The 15,611-nt window shown below is 38.5% G+C and overlaps 1 pseudogene; it reads right to left on the bottom strand.

The window, feature by feature from the left end:
- Positions 1 to 7,740: 7,740 nt before the first annotated feature.
- LOC114623312 lies at positions 7,741 to 10,278 on the bottom strand (annotated as a pseudogene).
- Positions 10,279 to 15,611: the final 5,333 nt, after the last annotated feature.

Below are 15,611 nucleotides of genomic sequence, written 5' to 3'. Positions count from 1 at the left end.
ACTGATTTGAAAGCAAGCATTACCAGTGTTTAGGTCAGTGATGTAGAAAAAAAATTTCAAATACATAATTTGATGGACAAATTAGTTCCCCCATGGTTCAATTATTATTAATTGGGTTTATTATATTCAGCAGGAAGAGAAGGCTTGTCTTGTCCTGCTGGGGTATATTTTTGTATTCAGCATCAGCTTCATTCAGAACCTTTTATAGGTTAGACACCCTACCTCAGGCATTATTAGCATGTTGGTTCTGTAAAGAGTCAAATAGTCAATATTTTAGACTTTGTGTCATATACATTCCCTGTGGGGTTTAATAATCTTTGCTGATGCACTGTGACAGTAGCTCACCAGGCAATAGTAACCAAATTCTCTTGATGGCTATGTTTCTTGGTGCTGCCATCCCAAAGAGTATCCCTGGCCACAGCTTAAACCAGTAGACTCCTGTCTCAGGAAAGGCTGGACATAATATAAGTGGAAGTGTCAGCAGAGATGATTGCTTTGGGGGCTGTGGAAAAAGAATCTGGTCCAGGTTTTCCATACTACATTCTGATGGGTACCGGCAGACTTAGGCATCCCTTGCATTGTGAAGCACAAAATCTATATCTGGCCTTTTTTTTGTTACATGGTATTCTTTTGTAGGCCTGCCTCTGTATCTGTAGCTCTGCACCTAGATTCCATCCTAAAAAGTTACCATTTAACTATATTGGGACATTCTCATCCAGGATGGCTTCGCATAAATGTGATTACATATGCAAAGACCTTACAAGGCTGGGTTTGATAAGCATCAGTGCTTAGGATTTGAGCATATCTTCTTAAAAGGTCCAGTTCTGTTCACGGCACTGCATTAAAATAAAATGTTTATAAAATTAGAAGAAAGAACAGTTGGGGTCTGCAAGCAGCTGATGGTTGTTTCCTATAACTGAACCTAAAATTGTGAATTGTCATAACTGACTTTCTCTTGGTAGAATGTTGCCATTGGTTTGAATACATACATTATGTAGACAGTGCAAACAATGTAATGTCCTGTTACTGTCTATTTATAAGTTACTTAATTTAATAGGAGATATCACTAAAATTTATATTTATATTTTACAAGAAATACTTCCACACTCTAACCCACACATCTTTTACCCAATTACACTAGTATTAACCATTTAGAATGTTACATATTTTTAAAGCATGTATCTCCAAAATGTTTCTTTTCATGAATTAGGTTAAGAAACTGACTCATGATGAGAATTATGCGTTTTTTAAAAGTCATGTATTGACAGTTCTATAAAATTGGTACCACTGAATGTTTGAAAAATTAGACCTCTACAAGATATACTGATATATTAAGAACTACTTTTGTCATGTACAAGAAAAGTGGTATACTGAATAATTAAAACTATAGGGTGGAGATATGGCTCATCAGTTCAGAATACATACTGCTCTTGAAGAGGACCTGAGTTCAGTTGCCAGCATTGACATAGCAGCTCAAAATTGCCTGTTTCTTCAATTCTAGGCACTGTTGTGTCCCCATGGTTACCACCTTCATGTATCCCCCTCACACACATACTAAACAAATTTTAAATAATTTACAGAAAAAATTAAAGTTAATGTATAACATTAGTCTAAATGAAAAGGTGTACTTTATAGCATGCTATATAAATTCATTCTTTGTATCCAAAGGGGTCAAATAAGGCATAGCCTTATTAATATAATTATTTCTTGAGGAATGGTTCTGGTCCTTCACCAGCTTTTTATCTTTGCATTCTCCTGTGGTTGTTGATGTTACTCTTTGGTAGAGGAGAAATGCTAACATTTTCTAAAACTTAGCCTTTATCATTGGCTTTTGTGAAATGAACAGTGAATACGATTTTCTTTTTTATTAATTGTGTGCTGATATTCCATTACTGGTGGAAACTATTTTAAATAAATATTAAAATATTTATTTAAAAACAATTATTAACCGCCTGCCCAACCAATGTAGGTTTATACCACACAACACATGATGAAACAGTAATATCAAGAGCCTTTACACTATTTTGTACACATTGCAGTAGGTTTGCTTAACCTTGTGATTCTCATAGACTTTAAATGTATTTATGGCTAGTACTTACTCTACTGGTGTTATCAACTAGCAGCCTTAATTTTATACATGTAGCACATATCTCATGTAGGATAGGAAGGAGGTAGCGCGTGTGTGTGTGTGTGTGTGTGTGTATGTATTGAGTATTGAGGTCTGGTATTTGAGACAGAAGAGTCAAATGTTCAATATGATACCTAGAGGACTTTAGCATTTGCTATTTCTATTTAATTATGTTTGTTTAGGTAAAAAGGGCAGGGGTGAATTGCCTATAATAACTTTAACTTCAAATATCTGATATGTTTTTTTTCCCCCATGGGCATTGCACCCATGTGCACAAACCCATAAACACATACACACACACACACACGCACACACACACTTTAAAAAATATTTGAAAAAATGAAAGCAAATAGATGTGTGAAGCCCTGCATGTGGTCCTGGGAATGGAGAAATTAGTTAGCATTTGAAAAAGGCTCAGAAGAGAGACTGGTTACCTCTTTATCTTGCAGCTTTTGTTAGGTTACCTGTTTAGGAGTATAAAGAGAATTTCTTCAAAAGTAAATCCTCAAGCACTTAGTGGATGGGATAATGAATACGAAAGTGAGAATATTGTCCATTGCAGGTGTTCTCACACACTGTCTGATATGTTGTAAAAGAGAAAACATACAAAATAGAATCCTATCAAGCCTTTGTGACTGAGTGAAATGTCACTATAAGTTACATTAAACATAGACCAAAAGACCCAGAGAAAATGTTAAACTCTGGCATGAAAACAGAAGCTACAACTGCCATGTCATAGGTGTCGGGATTCAAACACCACTTATTACAATGCCATAGAGTGGATGTATAAGATGTTGAGCCTATCAGTCATTTAGTGCTTTAGAACTGTGCTTTGGGCTTCACATCTGCTTTTAATTATCTCCTTCATGTTATTTAATTTTCTCTAAATTAACTTGCTTAAGTAAATTTCCCTAATTTGTTCCTCCCTCAATATATTTAGCTTGATGTGAATTTAAGAAAAGTTGTGTTCTGGAGACTGTACTTAACCAAGTCTCTGGAGAAATATGTGACAGGAGAGCTGTGGTTTTCACATTCTTTAATGTTCTAAACAACTTCGCTTAAGATGTTTGTTAAAACTTGTAAACTTGACCTTCACTGGTAGCAGAAATTAAAAGCTCAATTGTATCTTGGACATTTAAAAGGCTGTTGACTTGACCATAGCTCTGTTTTACTGAAAAAACAAACAAAACAAACAAAAAGCAAATTTTTCTAGAGGATCACTAGGAGTGATAGTAAGTGGAACTATTCTTTTCCACCCCTTGATTCCTGGACCTGTGAATCCTAGCTATGGGAGAAAAGTGTACCATATATAGGACACTGATTCAAAGCATATACTGCCATCTGAAGAATTCTGCCCCAGCCCTCCATATTACTGACACCTAATTGGTGCTGTAACTGAGTCTAAAAAAGGTTATTCCATCTTTCTATCAGATCAGCTGCTTCAGGATGGTGGGGAACATGGTAAGACTAGTGAATTCCATGATCATGGGCCCAATGTCACACTTCTCTGGCTGTGAAATGAGTTCCTTGATCAGAAGGAATACTGTGTGGAATATGATGGTGGATAAGGCATTCTGCTAGTCTACAGATGGTGGTTTTGACAGAAGCATGTGCAGGAAAGGGAAGTTCATAACCAGAATAATCTACTCCAGTAAGAACAAGACGTTGTCCTTTCCATGGAGGAAGTAGTTCAATGTAGTCAACCTGCCACCAGGTTGCTGACTGGACACCTTGAGAAATGGTGTCATATTTGGGGCTCAGTATTGGTCTCTGCCATTGGCAGACCTGGCATTCAGCAGCAGCTGTAAACAGGCAAGCCTTGGTGAGTTGAAGTCCATGTTGTTGAGCCCAAGCATAACCCCCATCTCGGCCTCCGTGGCTATTTTTTTCATGTGCCCATTGATCAATGACAGGGATGGCTGGAGAAAGAGGCTGACTATCCATAGAATGTGTCATCTTATCTACTTGATTATTGAACTCTTCCTCAGCTTAAGTAACCTTTTGGTGGGCATTTACATGGGACATAAATATCTTCATGTCCTTTGCCCATTTGGAGAGATCTAGCTACATACTTCTTTTCCAGATGTCTTTCTTACCAATTTTTCAATCGTGATCTTCCCGAGTCCTTGACCATCCAGCCAACATATTGGCTACATCCCACAACTCTGTGAACAATCATACATCTGGCAATTCCTTCCAAACAAACTAATATCCTGTGTACTGTCTGAAGTTCTGTCTAATGTAAAGATTTCCATTCACAGTATCTTTCAAGGTTATTCCAGAAAGCGGTTGTAATGCTGCAGCTGTCCATTTCTGGGTGGTGTCAGCATAATGTGTAGAACTGTCAGTAAACCTATAGGTGCATGTTTGGCAGCAGATGGCATTGTAACAGAAGTAGAAACCATTGACCAACTTCTTCATGTAACTTGCTTGTGCCTTCAGGACCTGCTCAGGCCTGATCACATATATACCACTTCCATTTGATAACAGACTGCTGCTGTGCATGTCCTACTTTATGACTTGATGGGTCTGTTAACACCCAGTGCATGCGGGACAGTTCAGATACATTGGAATATATTATGAAAAACAAATAGAACAACTGATTTTCTTTTCTAGGCTGTGTGTTCATTGTCAGAGGTTAGTGGCCATAGTCTCTGTTGAACTCTTTAGAGATTCTCAGGAACAGTGCTGGAGACCCAGAACCAGAAATGTGATTTATAGTGTTCCTCATGGCTTAAAGAGTCTAGAAAATAGTTGCATCTCTGGATTTCATTTTGTAAGGATATATATGCAGACTTCACGTTTGAGGTGTGGGACCTGCTGATACTGGAGACCAACAGCAGCCTGCCTTCTGTTCTTCCGTGAGTGAAGTAATTCTGGGGGAGTTCTGAAGTTGGAACAAGGAACTAGGCCATGCACAGAAGACTCAAACCAGAGCCTGAAAGATATCCATAGTGTCAATGACCTGATGAGACCAGCCCCTGCAACTGGAAAAAAATCAACATTGTCAACTGAAGAGTGTTGATGTAGAAAAAAATATTTGATATGAGCTCAAACCATATTTTGAGACTAACTCTTGAGGAAATGAGTCCCAAGGGACTTAGTATGTAGCACAAAGAGCTTCTTGCTAGTGAGCTGCTTGGCATACAGACTGAAGAATATCTGTAGAATCTTATTGTAATGGGGAAACCCCCATTGTGTGTGTGATGGGAGATGTCACTGTACAGCAGAGAGCTTACACAAGTGAGAGCCTCTTTCATTGTAATGCACATGTAGAAACCTCTAACACAGGTTGACCTCGAAGTATATTAGAGAGCTATAGTTGAGAAACATGCTAATCAAGATTTACTTGTTTACAGAAGATAAGTTAGTAAGTATTCTGATAATCAAGTCTTTTACATATTGTATACATGTGTATGTGTGTACTTTGTTTAACTGGCACTGTTACAGGTGTATTTATACCAGCCTCAAAACAAAAACCCTAGTCATCTATTGTATATCACTTGTCTGGAGGAATTTTTCTGCTTCATTATAATTCTACATTGGTGTATATGGTCCAACATAAACCAAAATGTTGCTTCATGGTTATGACTGTGCCTCTCAAAGTCCTCATTTGCAAATGTTCAAACATGGGGATTTTGAGGAGAAGCAATCATTTAATCTGTTGGGATGTACTGGTTGGAGTTGACTTGACATGAGGAGTAAATGGACATTTTTTTTTCTAGTCTGAGCATTGATATAAGGTGTCTACAAGTCATCTGGACTTGGACTCACATTGGCCAGTACAGACTTGGTGGCATAGGATTTTCCTTTCTTCTGGGTTACCTCTAGCTAAAGAGTACACTTTATATAATAGGACAGCTTGACCAAAAATGTGTCATTGATTGAGGAAGGGCATCTGTTTTAGAAAGTAAGAAGCTCAGAAACCCAGATCTAGATTCCAGGAAAGAACTTACAGTGTAGGGGTAGGGGAAGGCTGACCTTCAAGAACCATGGACAAAGAAGAAACTAGTTTACCAATTTGAGGCAGAGAGAGAACAGCTGAGGATCTCCTTGATTCCACTCAGTCTCTGGATAGGGTCTTGCCATATCTTTAGTCCTTTTAAGGAAGCCCTAGAGAGGTTAAGAACAAGAGTTCTTCACAAACATTTGAACTGCCGCCAAGATAGGCCTCATGGAGTTACAAATTCAACTTGTTGCCAAGTGTCAATTGGAGGTAGATCAAAGATCATGTCTGCCTGATGTTAGAATGGAAGAAGGAAGAATTATTGGACTTAGAAAGATCTGTACAGGAACAAGGAGGAAGGTAGAAGGGGAAAACACGAGCCACAGACAGGTAAATCATCAAATACAAAAGTCCAAACTCCTTAAAAAGGGTTTAGAATTAGATATACCTGGGAAAAGCTCTGTAGTTGTGGAAGGACAAAGCACTGACCAACATGAAATAGAGGGTTCAGTGTAGAGATGGATGCGTCACCAGTCATCTGAACATGTGAGCTGAGACCTGTTTGTTACAGATATTGAACTTCTTGATGGGAGAAACTTTCTCATCTTTTTGTATATGTAACTCCGAGCACATTTCTATGTGTCTGTAGATTTTCATCTGGTGCCTTCTAGGTACTGGAGCAATTAGAATTATTATTCTATATGGCATGGATGGGTACAAACACTCCCAACTGTGTGTACCAACCATGACAGTGGTGGTGTGTTCCAGGAGTGGAATAGCTGTATAAAGGCAGTGGGAGTTATTGCGTGTATGGTATAGAAGTCTAAATGCTTCAGAGAAAATAACTTTGAACTTCAGAATAAGTAGGAATTTGTTAAATGGCCTAGCAGACAAAGTACTTTTCATGAATGGGAGACACTACTAAAAACAGTCATGAATCTTTTTTTTTTTCCAAAGAGGATGGAAGCAAAGCTGTTTTAAGCACAATGAGCTTGCTTGCTATGTGATATAAAACTAAGAATGGTGTGAGCACAGGAGATGGTGCTACCCAAACTCATGGGAAATGGTATAAGTATAAACTCGTGTTGGCATTATTTAAGCCAAATGTTTAAAGATCTGCTACCTAATTGTCCTTTAGATATTTAGCATTTTCTTGTAGTTTTTCAAGTTTCCTTTGGAATCTTGAATTTTCTGAGAGTGAGTTGGGATTGTCTTACTACTTACAAAATATTTTGTAGTGCTTAAAGTTGATAGGAGATTGCAGGATTGGTAATAGGGTTTATTGGTAGACTTCTTTTTTTTTTTTGGTTTTGTTCTTTATTGTATGGAATCAAAAGTTGACATTTCTTTGAAGGCTCAAACTACTAAATTTCATTTTTCTGAATGGTTCTATGTTATCTTTCTCTTAGTGGTGCAAGTTGTTTTCCATAGCTTACAACAGCCAATCTCCAGGAAGTACTTTTGTCTGTTGTCACTCTGATGAAAGAAAACTTTTTCATTAACTTAACCGTATGTATACTTTTTACTATAACATTTAAACACATGAACTAAACACTAAAACAAAAGAGTACGGTAGTTTTCTATCAGTATTGTATTTTTTTAAAAGGTTAACATTAAAATCAAAGAACCATTGTTTTCTTTGAAGTAATTAAGCTTCTTGTACAGCTTAAGTTTCCTTCTTCTGCCTCCATTCTTCTGCCAATTTATTCAGAAATTTCTTTAATTTCTGATAATGAGGAAGGCTGCTGCAATGAGTATTCTTTGCAACTTCTTCATTTGTATAAAAGAGTGAACACAGCTTACAGTAAAACCCTGCTTTAGGTATCACACAGTCTATACCAACAGGAACATTAGGCTGATATGGTCCAATTCTATACTCATCTGGAACTGTACAGTCCTACTTGTTCTCGTCATTTTGGTCATCTGCATTTTCACTTGTGTCTTTGTTCGGATCATCAGCATTCTCAGCAGATTCAGCACCGGGTTCTGTATTTTCCTCATTTTTAGTCCCATTTTCCAATGCAGCTTCATTTTCTTGTTCCTCCATCTTGTCCACCTTTTAAAGCTTTTTCTTGGATGTTGCTGAAGCACTTGCAACTTTTTTCACAGCTTTATCTGTAGGCTCCTTTTTCTCATCAGAAGATACGTCCCCTAAATTAGCAAGATCGGTCTCATTGCCCACTCAACTTCCACTTTCTAGTAGTGCTGCAGCTTCTTCCTCATCGACAAGCAGTTCATCTTCAGATTTAAGAAGCATACTGGGCTCCTGTTCTGTCTTGTCATCCTTGGTGTCTTTCTCACTGTCCTCACCTGACTTCTCTTCTTGTTCTTTACCCTCAGCTGGACTCTCAGTCTTCTGAGCACCATCAGTTTTGGACTTCTTATCACTTGGAGATTCTTTTCCATCTGGAGAATTGGATCTTCTCCAGGATTTATCTTTTTTCAGTAAGTCAATGCCTCTGTTAGGAATCTGCAGCACCAGTTTTTTATATTTCTCAGACAGGTCAACTTTAACACATCTCCCTTGTAACAAAAGTGCCTTCTTTAGACAGTGGTCCACCATTGCCATTGCATCTTCTCTGGTTTCCATTTCAATAAAAGCCTGACTTTTCATCCTCATCAATATATAATTGTTTATTTTCCCATAAGTCTCAGCAAGCTTGAGGACAGTACTGTCAGAATAGCCAGAATGAGGTAAATTGCTGAGATGTATCACACATCCAAGTTCCTGCTTTTGATCAAACTTCTGATCTGGTTTTCCCTCAGCTTTCTTTATTCCCTTATACTTCTGGGATAAATGAACTTTCACTGGCTTGCTAAACACTAATGCTGGTGTAGTTGTATAATAATCCACAGCAGCCTGAGCATCTTCTGTGGTAGCCATTTCAATAAATACCTCATTAATTTTATTTAGAATCAGATGATTTGAAATAACTCCAAATGGTTCTACCAGTTGTAATAGCTGACATCTAAAGTATTTTCCTCGATGAAAATCCATAATGTGAACAACTCAGCTGGTTTCCACTCTGCCTTTTTGCATGTGTCTTGGTCCCTGTAGGTTCCCATTACCAGCACCCAGATTTCCTCTTGGTCCAACTACTGGTCCTCCAAGATGAAATGAAGGAGGTGGTGGTCCCAGAATCCCTGGTGCTGGGTATGTAGACTGCTGCAGCATGAATGGATCACCCCTTGTGTGTCCAGCATCACTGTCAGGATTCCATTTTGGGTAGATTTCAAGAAGAAGCTGGCATCCATGACTGTGACTTGCTCCATTGATATGTTGACTCCACTCCTTAGTAGAATGAATTGGCAAATCACATGTAAAGCACAGATGGGGATAACCCTTCAGTAAGAGTCCATGGAAGTCTTCAATATTGCTACCTGGAGGAGTGCCCCTCTTTTTTTTTCAAAGAGACATCTCTCTTGTAAGGGGCCAGGACCATGTCCCATTCTCTCATACTCACTGTCAAATTTATGATAGTTATGCAAGGTCTTACCAAAAAAAGGAATCATCCCTACACCTTTCTCCATCTCTTAATCTGTCATCTTCATAATCTATCCTGTCATAATAACCAGATTCTTGAGAATGACTTCCATGGTCATAATCAAGTAGTGGGTTGAGACTAGGACCACGATCATCAAAACTATCTCTTCTAAAGTGCCTTTTTTCTTCCCAATCATCCCTAGGTTCTCTGTATGGTGGCTCCCGTGTAGCAGATCTGCCATCTCTACCATAACTCAATGTAGGGCCTTCTTCAGTTCTCTTTTTAAGCTGTAGAAGAATTTGGGGCAAGTTCTCAGGAGTAATCTTGTCCTCTGGACACTGATTCAGTTCATCTAAGTCTCCAGTAGACAGACTAAAGCTGGCCAAAGTATTACTGGCCTGGTCTGTATCTCCATGGTGTTGAGAAGACAAAGGGAGTGGACCTCTACTTCCAATGTTAAATATAGGCTGCAAATTACGGGAAGAAGTATTAGCAGAAGACAGTGCACTATGAGCTCCTTGTTGATTCAATGAAGAACTCATTCCAAGATTCATTAAACTAGCAAGGCGTTCAGTACCCTGGTTCATCCTTCCAAGAGATGCTGGCATACTTAAAGACTGGGTAGCAGCAGCAAGAAGGCCTATTCCTGCTGCAGACAGGTCATGCCCATGACCCTGTGAATCCCTACCGAGAGATGGCTGCTGGAATGACTTGGACATTGTAGAACTATCTCTTGTCTATTTTATAGATCCAAAAAAAAAAATAGTTTTAAAAGACAGCCAAAAAGAAAGCTCAAACTAGAAAGCTAGGTTAACTTTGCTTCAAAAATGGTAATGCCTAGAAAAAGGATCAATAAGGACTGTAGAATCTTCTTCAAGCTGAGAACCAGCAGACAACTCTTAAGGGAAGGGAGAGGGGAAAAGGAGAGATACCTTTCTCAGCAAGTAGGACGCGGAGGCTCCTATTGGTAGAATTCTTGCCTTTCATCCTTGAGGCTCTGTGATTAATCCCTAGCACTGTGAACAAACAAAACCAAAATCAAACTCCATTTAGTACATGATCTTAGTTGCTGTGCAATTAACTACTTAGAAGTTTTAAAATGTGTTCTGGGAAACTACAAAGTACACAACATTAATTGTGATTGCCTATTTTAACATCCAAACTAGGAGTTGCCAGGAGGCTGTTAACTGGCCAAAAGTCAGAAACAGCGTCTTACAAAACAGAAGGCTTTATAAAAGGGATGTCACTTAATATAAAGTATAAAAATAACTTTGGTACATTATATTTGTGAGAGAGTGCTGGTGATGAACCCAGAGCCTTGTATATGCTAGGCAGGTGATAGACCTCTTGAGATATACCCAAGTTCTGAATACATCATCTCAAAAGCGTAGTCTACAGTGTGAAGCTAAGTGAAAACAATACTTCTTTTGATTTGTCATCTTTTTTTTAAATAAATGTTTTTATTATAATAGATTGTTTATTTGAATGTGTTCCATATTTGTATAAGCATGGTATTTAATTGATTTCAAAGAAGATTTACTTAACAAATCAGACTTTCCTTATCAAACCGTTATGGCCAAAGGGCTAGATAATTTTGCTGATAATTTTGTGGATTGTTTCTTTTCTTTTTTTTTTAATTGGATATTTTCTTTATTTACATTTCAAATGTTTCCCCCTTTCCAGGTCTCCCCTTCTGAAACCCCTATCCCACCCACTTTCCCCCTGCCTCTATGAGGGTACTCCCCCACCCACCAATCCACTCCCATCTTCCCGCCCTGGCATACCCCTACACTAGGGCATCAAACACCCTCAGGCCCAAGGGACACTCCTCCTACTGACGTGCAACAAAGGCATCCTCTGCCACATATGCAGCTGGAGCCATGGGTCCCTTCATGTGTACTATTTGGTTGGTAGTTTAGTCCCTGGGAACTCTGGGGGGTCTGACCAGATGACACCATTGCTCCCACTATGGGGCTGCAAAACCCCTCAGCTCCTTCAGTCCCTTCTTCAACTCCTTCACTGGAGACCCAGTGTTCAGTCCAATGGTTGACTACAAGTATCTGCCTCTTTGTCAGGTTTTGGTAGAGCCTCTCAGGAGATAGCCATATCAGGCTTCTGTCAGCAAGCACTTTCTGGAATCCACAGTAGTGTCAGGGGTTTGGTGACTGTATATGGGATGGATCCCCAAGTGGGGCAGTTTCTGGGTGTCCTTTCCTTCAGTCTCTGCTCCACTCTTTGTCTCCATATTTCCTCCTGTGAATATTTTGTTCCCCCTTCTAAGAAGCACTGAAGCATCCCTAGTTTGGCCTTCTTCTTGGGCTTCCTATGGTCTGTGAATTGAACCCTGCGCATCCCAAACTTTTGGGCTAATATCCGCTTATCAGTGAATGCATAATGTGAGTGTTCTTTTGTGACTGAGTTGCCTCACTCAGGATATTTTCAAGTTCCATTGACCGGTGAATTTCATGAAGTCAATGTTTTTAATAGCTAAGTAGTATTTCATTGTGTAAATGTACCAGTCAGAATGATTTGTCGTCTTATTTGAGTTTCTAACAAACTTAAGAAATGACTCTACTCATAATGACAAAAATTATCTGCTCAAATTTGTTTGAGATTAATAAATAAAACAAATAAGGAAAGTGGGTTTGAAGATCAGAAAGTTATCACACAGGCAATAGTAAATTTGGGGAAGTTTAACTTTCTCCTTTTATTTTTCATCTCTTAGGTTCTTATAGGTAGAGGTAAAGCTGAAGATTTAGAAAGTAAAGATTTTGAAAATCTTGTCCTTCAGTGAACAACAACAACAAAAAGCTTGCTATAAGAACTTTAGATTATGTGAGTTATTCTACATTTTCTTGAGGTTGGCAGCAAGTACATTTCTCCTTTGAGATACTTGGCAGTTTGTCCTGAAAATTACTTGTAGATGTGCTGGAAAAATCATAAGAAAAGTCGCTTATAAAGCTTTGACATTGAACATTCCCAGTTTCATAAGAGACCTTTCACGCACAGTGGATACCTCTTCTTAAGAACATAAGTCAGTGAACATAAGCCAGTGCACGTAAACTCCACTTTATTCATCACTGGGCTCTTTAAGCTCTTGTGTTGAATCTTTCATTACTACTGGCATATGGTAATTTATGTTTGAAAAAAATTGGCTTATTTTACAAGATAGACTTTTTTATCCACTTATTAAATTCTCATAACCCTTTAAATATTCAACCAACAAACCCAATGCAAGGATTTGTCCTAACTTCTGCCCAGGGGCATCATTAACTGGTGTGGGTTTTGAAGACCAATAGGGAGTGCCATAGACCTAGATTGATTTTTTTTGAAGATCTGGATGCAGTGTAACTCCATGACTACAAATCTCTCTTTAATCTATAAAATGGGGAGAATAGTAGTATTTACTTACCAGAAACATATGCTTTGCAGACAAAATTCCAGAGTTTAAATTTCACCAAGTCACTTTGTTTCCTCATGTTAAAAGTTAAATATCCCATTAACAAAACAATAATAACACCTACCTCAGTAAGACAAAAGATGCAACATATATGAAAGTATTTTCCAAATCCTAGAATATAGTGACGGGTCCTATTAAATCAGGTCCATGGATTAAATCTCAGTTTCCAGGGACACCTGGATTGAGCAATGTGCAAAGGTTTTTTGAGTGAGCAGTAGACTTCAATGAATAAAATATACTGGGCAGGAGCTTTTTGCTAGTTCTAAATAAGAATGTATAGTTCTGACACTTCATTAAATATCCAGGATAACGTAACAATAATTCCTGCATAGCTTTTTTGCCATGCAGATGAAAAAATGCCATTAAGGATTCCTTGAAACAGTCCCCAAATGTGAAAACATTCGAAAGGCAATTTTGGAATTGAAAAGTTTCCTCTTTTCTATTTTAACATGCACCTATCTTATGTTTTCTTTGAGTACATATAATTTACCTCCTTTATTGTCAGCAGACTCATGTTTTAAAACTGGAGCTTGATTTCATCTATTCTGAGTTTGAAAGGCTCCAACCTCTAGGGTTTCCTCCTGGAAACTCAGGCTAAAGCTGCTGTTTTCCTCTGAAAGAGGTTTGATCTTAAACAAGTACCAGGACACAGAGGGTTTTGTCTGGAAGTTCAGGTCAGCACTGTGTGGGAGTGAACAATCATAGCACATAGAAATACTCCCTGTGCTTTGCCCAGTGTAGCAGGTACTTGAATAAAGTCTCCTGTAGTGGTTCAATGGGAAAGAAGATGCAAGTTATTGACGAGGACAGAAGCTCGATCAGGGTGAGAGGGTCTGTGAAAAGTAGTTAATATTGTCCATTGAGGAGAGCCAAGACATACAGGTGTGGAGTCATGGGAACTTAGAACTCAGAGTGCAATGAGTAGTTTATCAACCTGTAGTAGGTGTACATCCAGAAGCTTTTGGGAACTTCTGGCTTGTTACATTTCCTGTCTTAACTCCTGTAACTCTTGCTCTTAGAGGAGAAAAATGGGTGGAAAATTAAATTCACAATCCTGCTTTCTAGTTCATAGCAACTTGGACTGGCTGCCTCTTTACCTTGCGTTTTGACACATTACCGTTAGCCTTGTTAGCACAATCCATTAATGAGATTTTTTTTCTTTAGTATCTGAAAGCTAAGCACCTAATGAGAAAGAAATATGAGGCATTAGTCATTTATGCAGTACCAACATCTGCTTTAATGTCCAAAGAGTAAAGACAACAAGGAGACTGTGGGACTGAAAGTTAAACTTGATTTCCCCAAGACCCATGAAAGCAAACTAGGTATATTTTGTGAGAACACAGTCCAGGTTGGAGTTTCAGAAAATTCTTTTAGTGCAGGGGTTCTCAATCCTTTGGGGGGGAGGGTGTCAAATAACCCTTTCACAGATCACCTAAGACTACTGGAAAGCACAGATATTTACCTTACAATTCATCATAGTAGTAAAATTACAGTTATGATACAGCAACAAAAATAATTTTATGGTTAGGGGTCACCACAACCTGAAGGACTATACTAAAAGGTTACAGTAGTAGTAAGGTTGAGAACCACTGCTTCTGTGTATCTGTAGAAGGAAAGTTACGATCAAGGAAGGATTGAGAAAAATCACAGTGATTGGAGAAACACAGCATGCTCTGTAAGCTTAAAAATAACATCTGAACAAGGCACTGGAACAAAATAATGTATTGACAGGCATGGCTGTTGGATCCCATTTGAAAAGGTTGCCTATCAGGTTAGAGAGAAAGCATCTTTGTGACAAGTGAGGATGACAGCTTTAGAGCATGGGGTTAAATGTAGCAAGGAAATGGATGCATTGAGGATAGCTACAATGCTAGAAAGAACTCAACCAAAAATGGAGTGAAATAGGCCGGGCATTAAAAAAAGGTATAAAGCTCAAATAAAGCTTTTCCTTTCTTCCTTTTTTTAGTTTGTAAGTAAATTTGAACATAATGATTGTTTACTCCAAGTTTTGAAGAGCTAGAGCAAGCGTTTTGTCTTCCTGCAATTACTTAACCATGTTTGTCGGCAGTCTATTTGCCAATAAGCTGTTAATTATGGTTTTCGTTGGCAAGAGCGGTTGTTAATATAGTTAATGAGTAGTGTGTTAAAGTGTACACGGAACTCATTGGCCTTTGCCTTCAGTTACAACCATCAGACAAGTCAGTAACTGTTTTATATGACTAATTTCTTAGAAATTGCTACTTGTTACAGTCTCTGTGTGGTTACCCTCTTGATCTATAGTGAGTAAATAATAAATAGAACAAGTTGGCTGCATAGCAGACCAGGGACTACACATATGACTCTTAAAATAAGGAATGAGGTCCTGGAAGGAGCAATTATACTTGCTGGTTAGAAGCTGTGGTGTCTCCCCGAGGTCACTGCATTGCCAGTAGCTAATACTGTCGTAGAAGAAACAGAGCCACAGAGGCAGCCACAGAGCCTGAGCAGTAGAGTCAGAAACCAACTGTGGATGGCTGAGTGGTAGCATTGTTTGCTATCAGAGGCAAAAGACTTCTCCAAAATAAAGTTTCAAGATGAGCTACTTTAAAAAAA

The sequence above is a fragment of the Grammomys surdaster genome, unplaced genomic scaffold, assembly GCF_004785775.1.
Source record: "Grammomys surdaster isolate TR1022 unplaced genomic scaffold, NIH_TR_1.0 196, whole genome shotgun sequence".
NCBI lineage: Eukaryota > Metazoa > Chordata > Mammalia > Rodentia > Muridae > Grammomys > Grammomys surdaster.
This window is presented reverse-complemented; position numbering and strand designations above follow the sequence as displayed.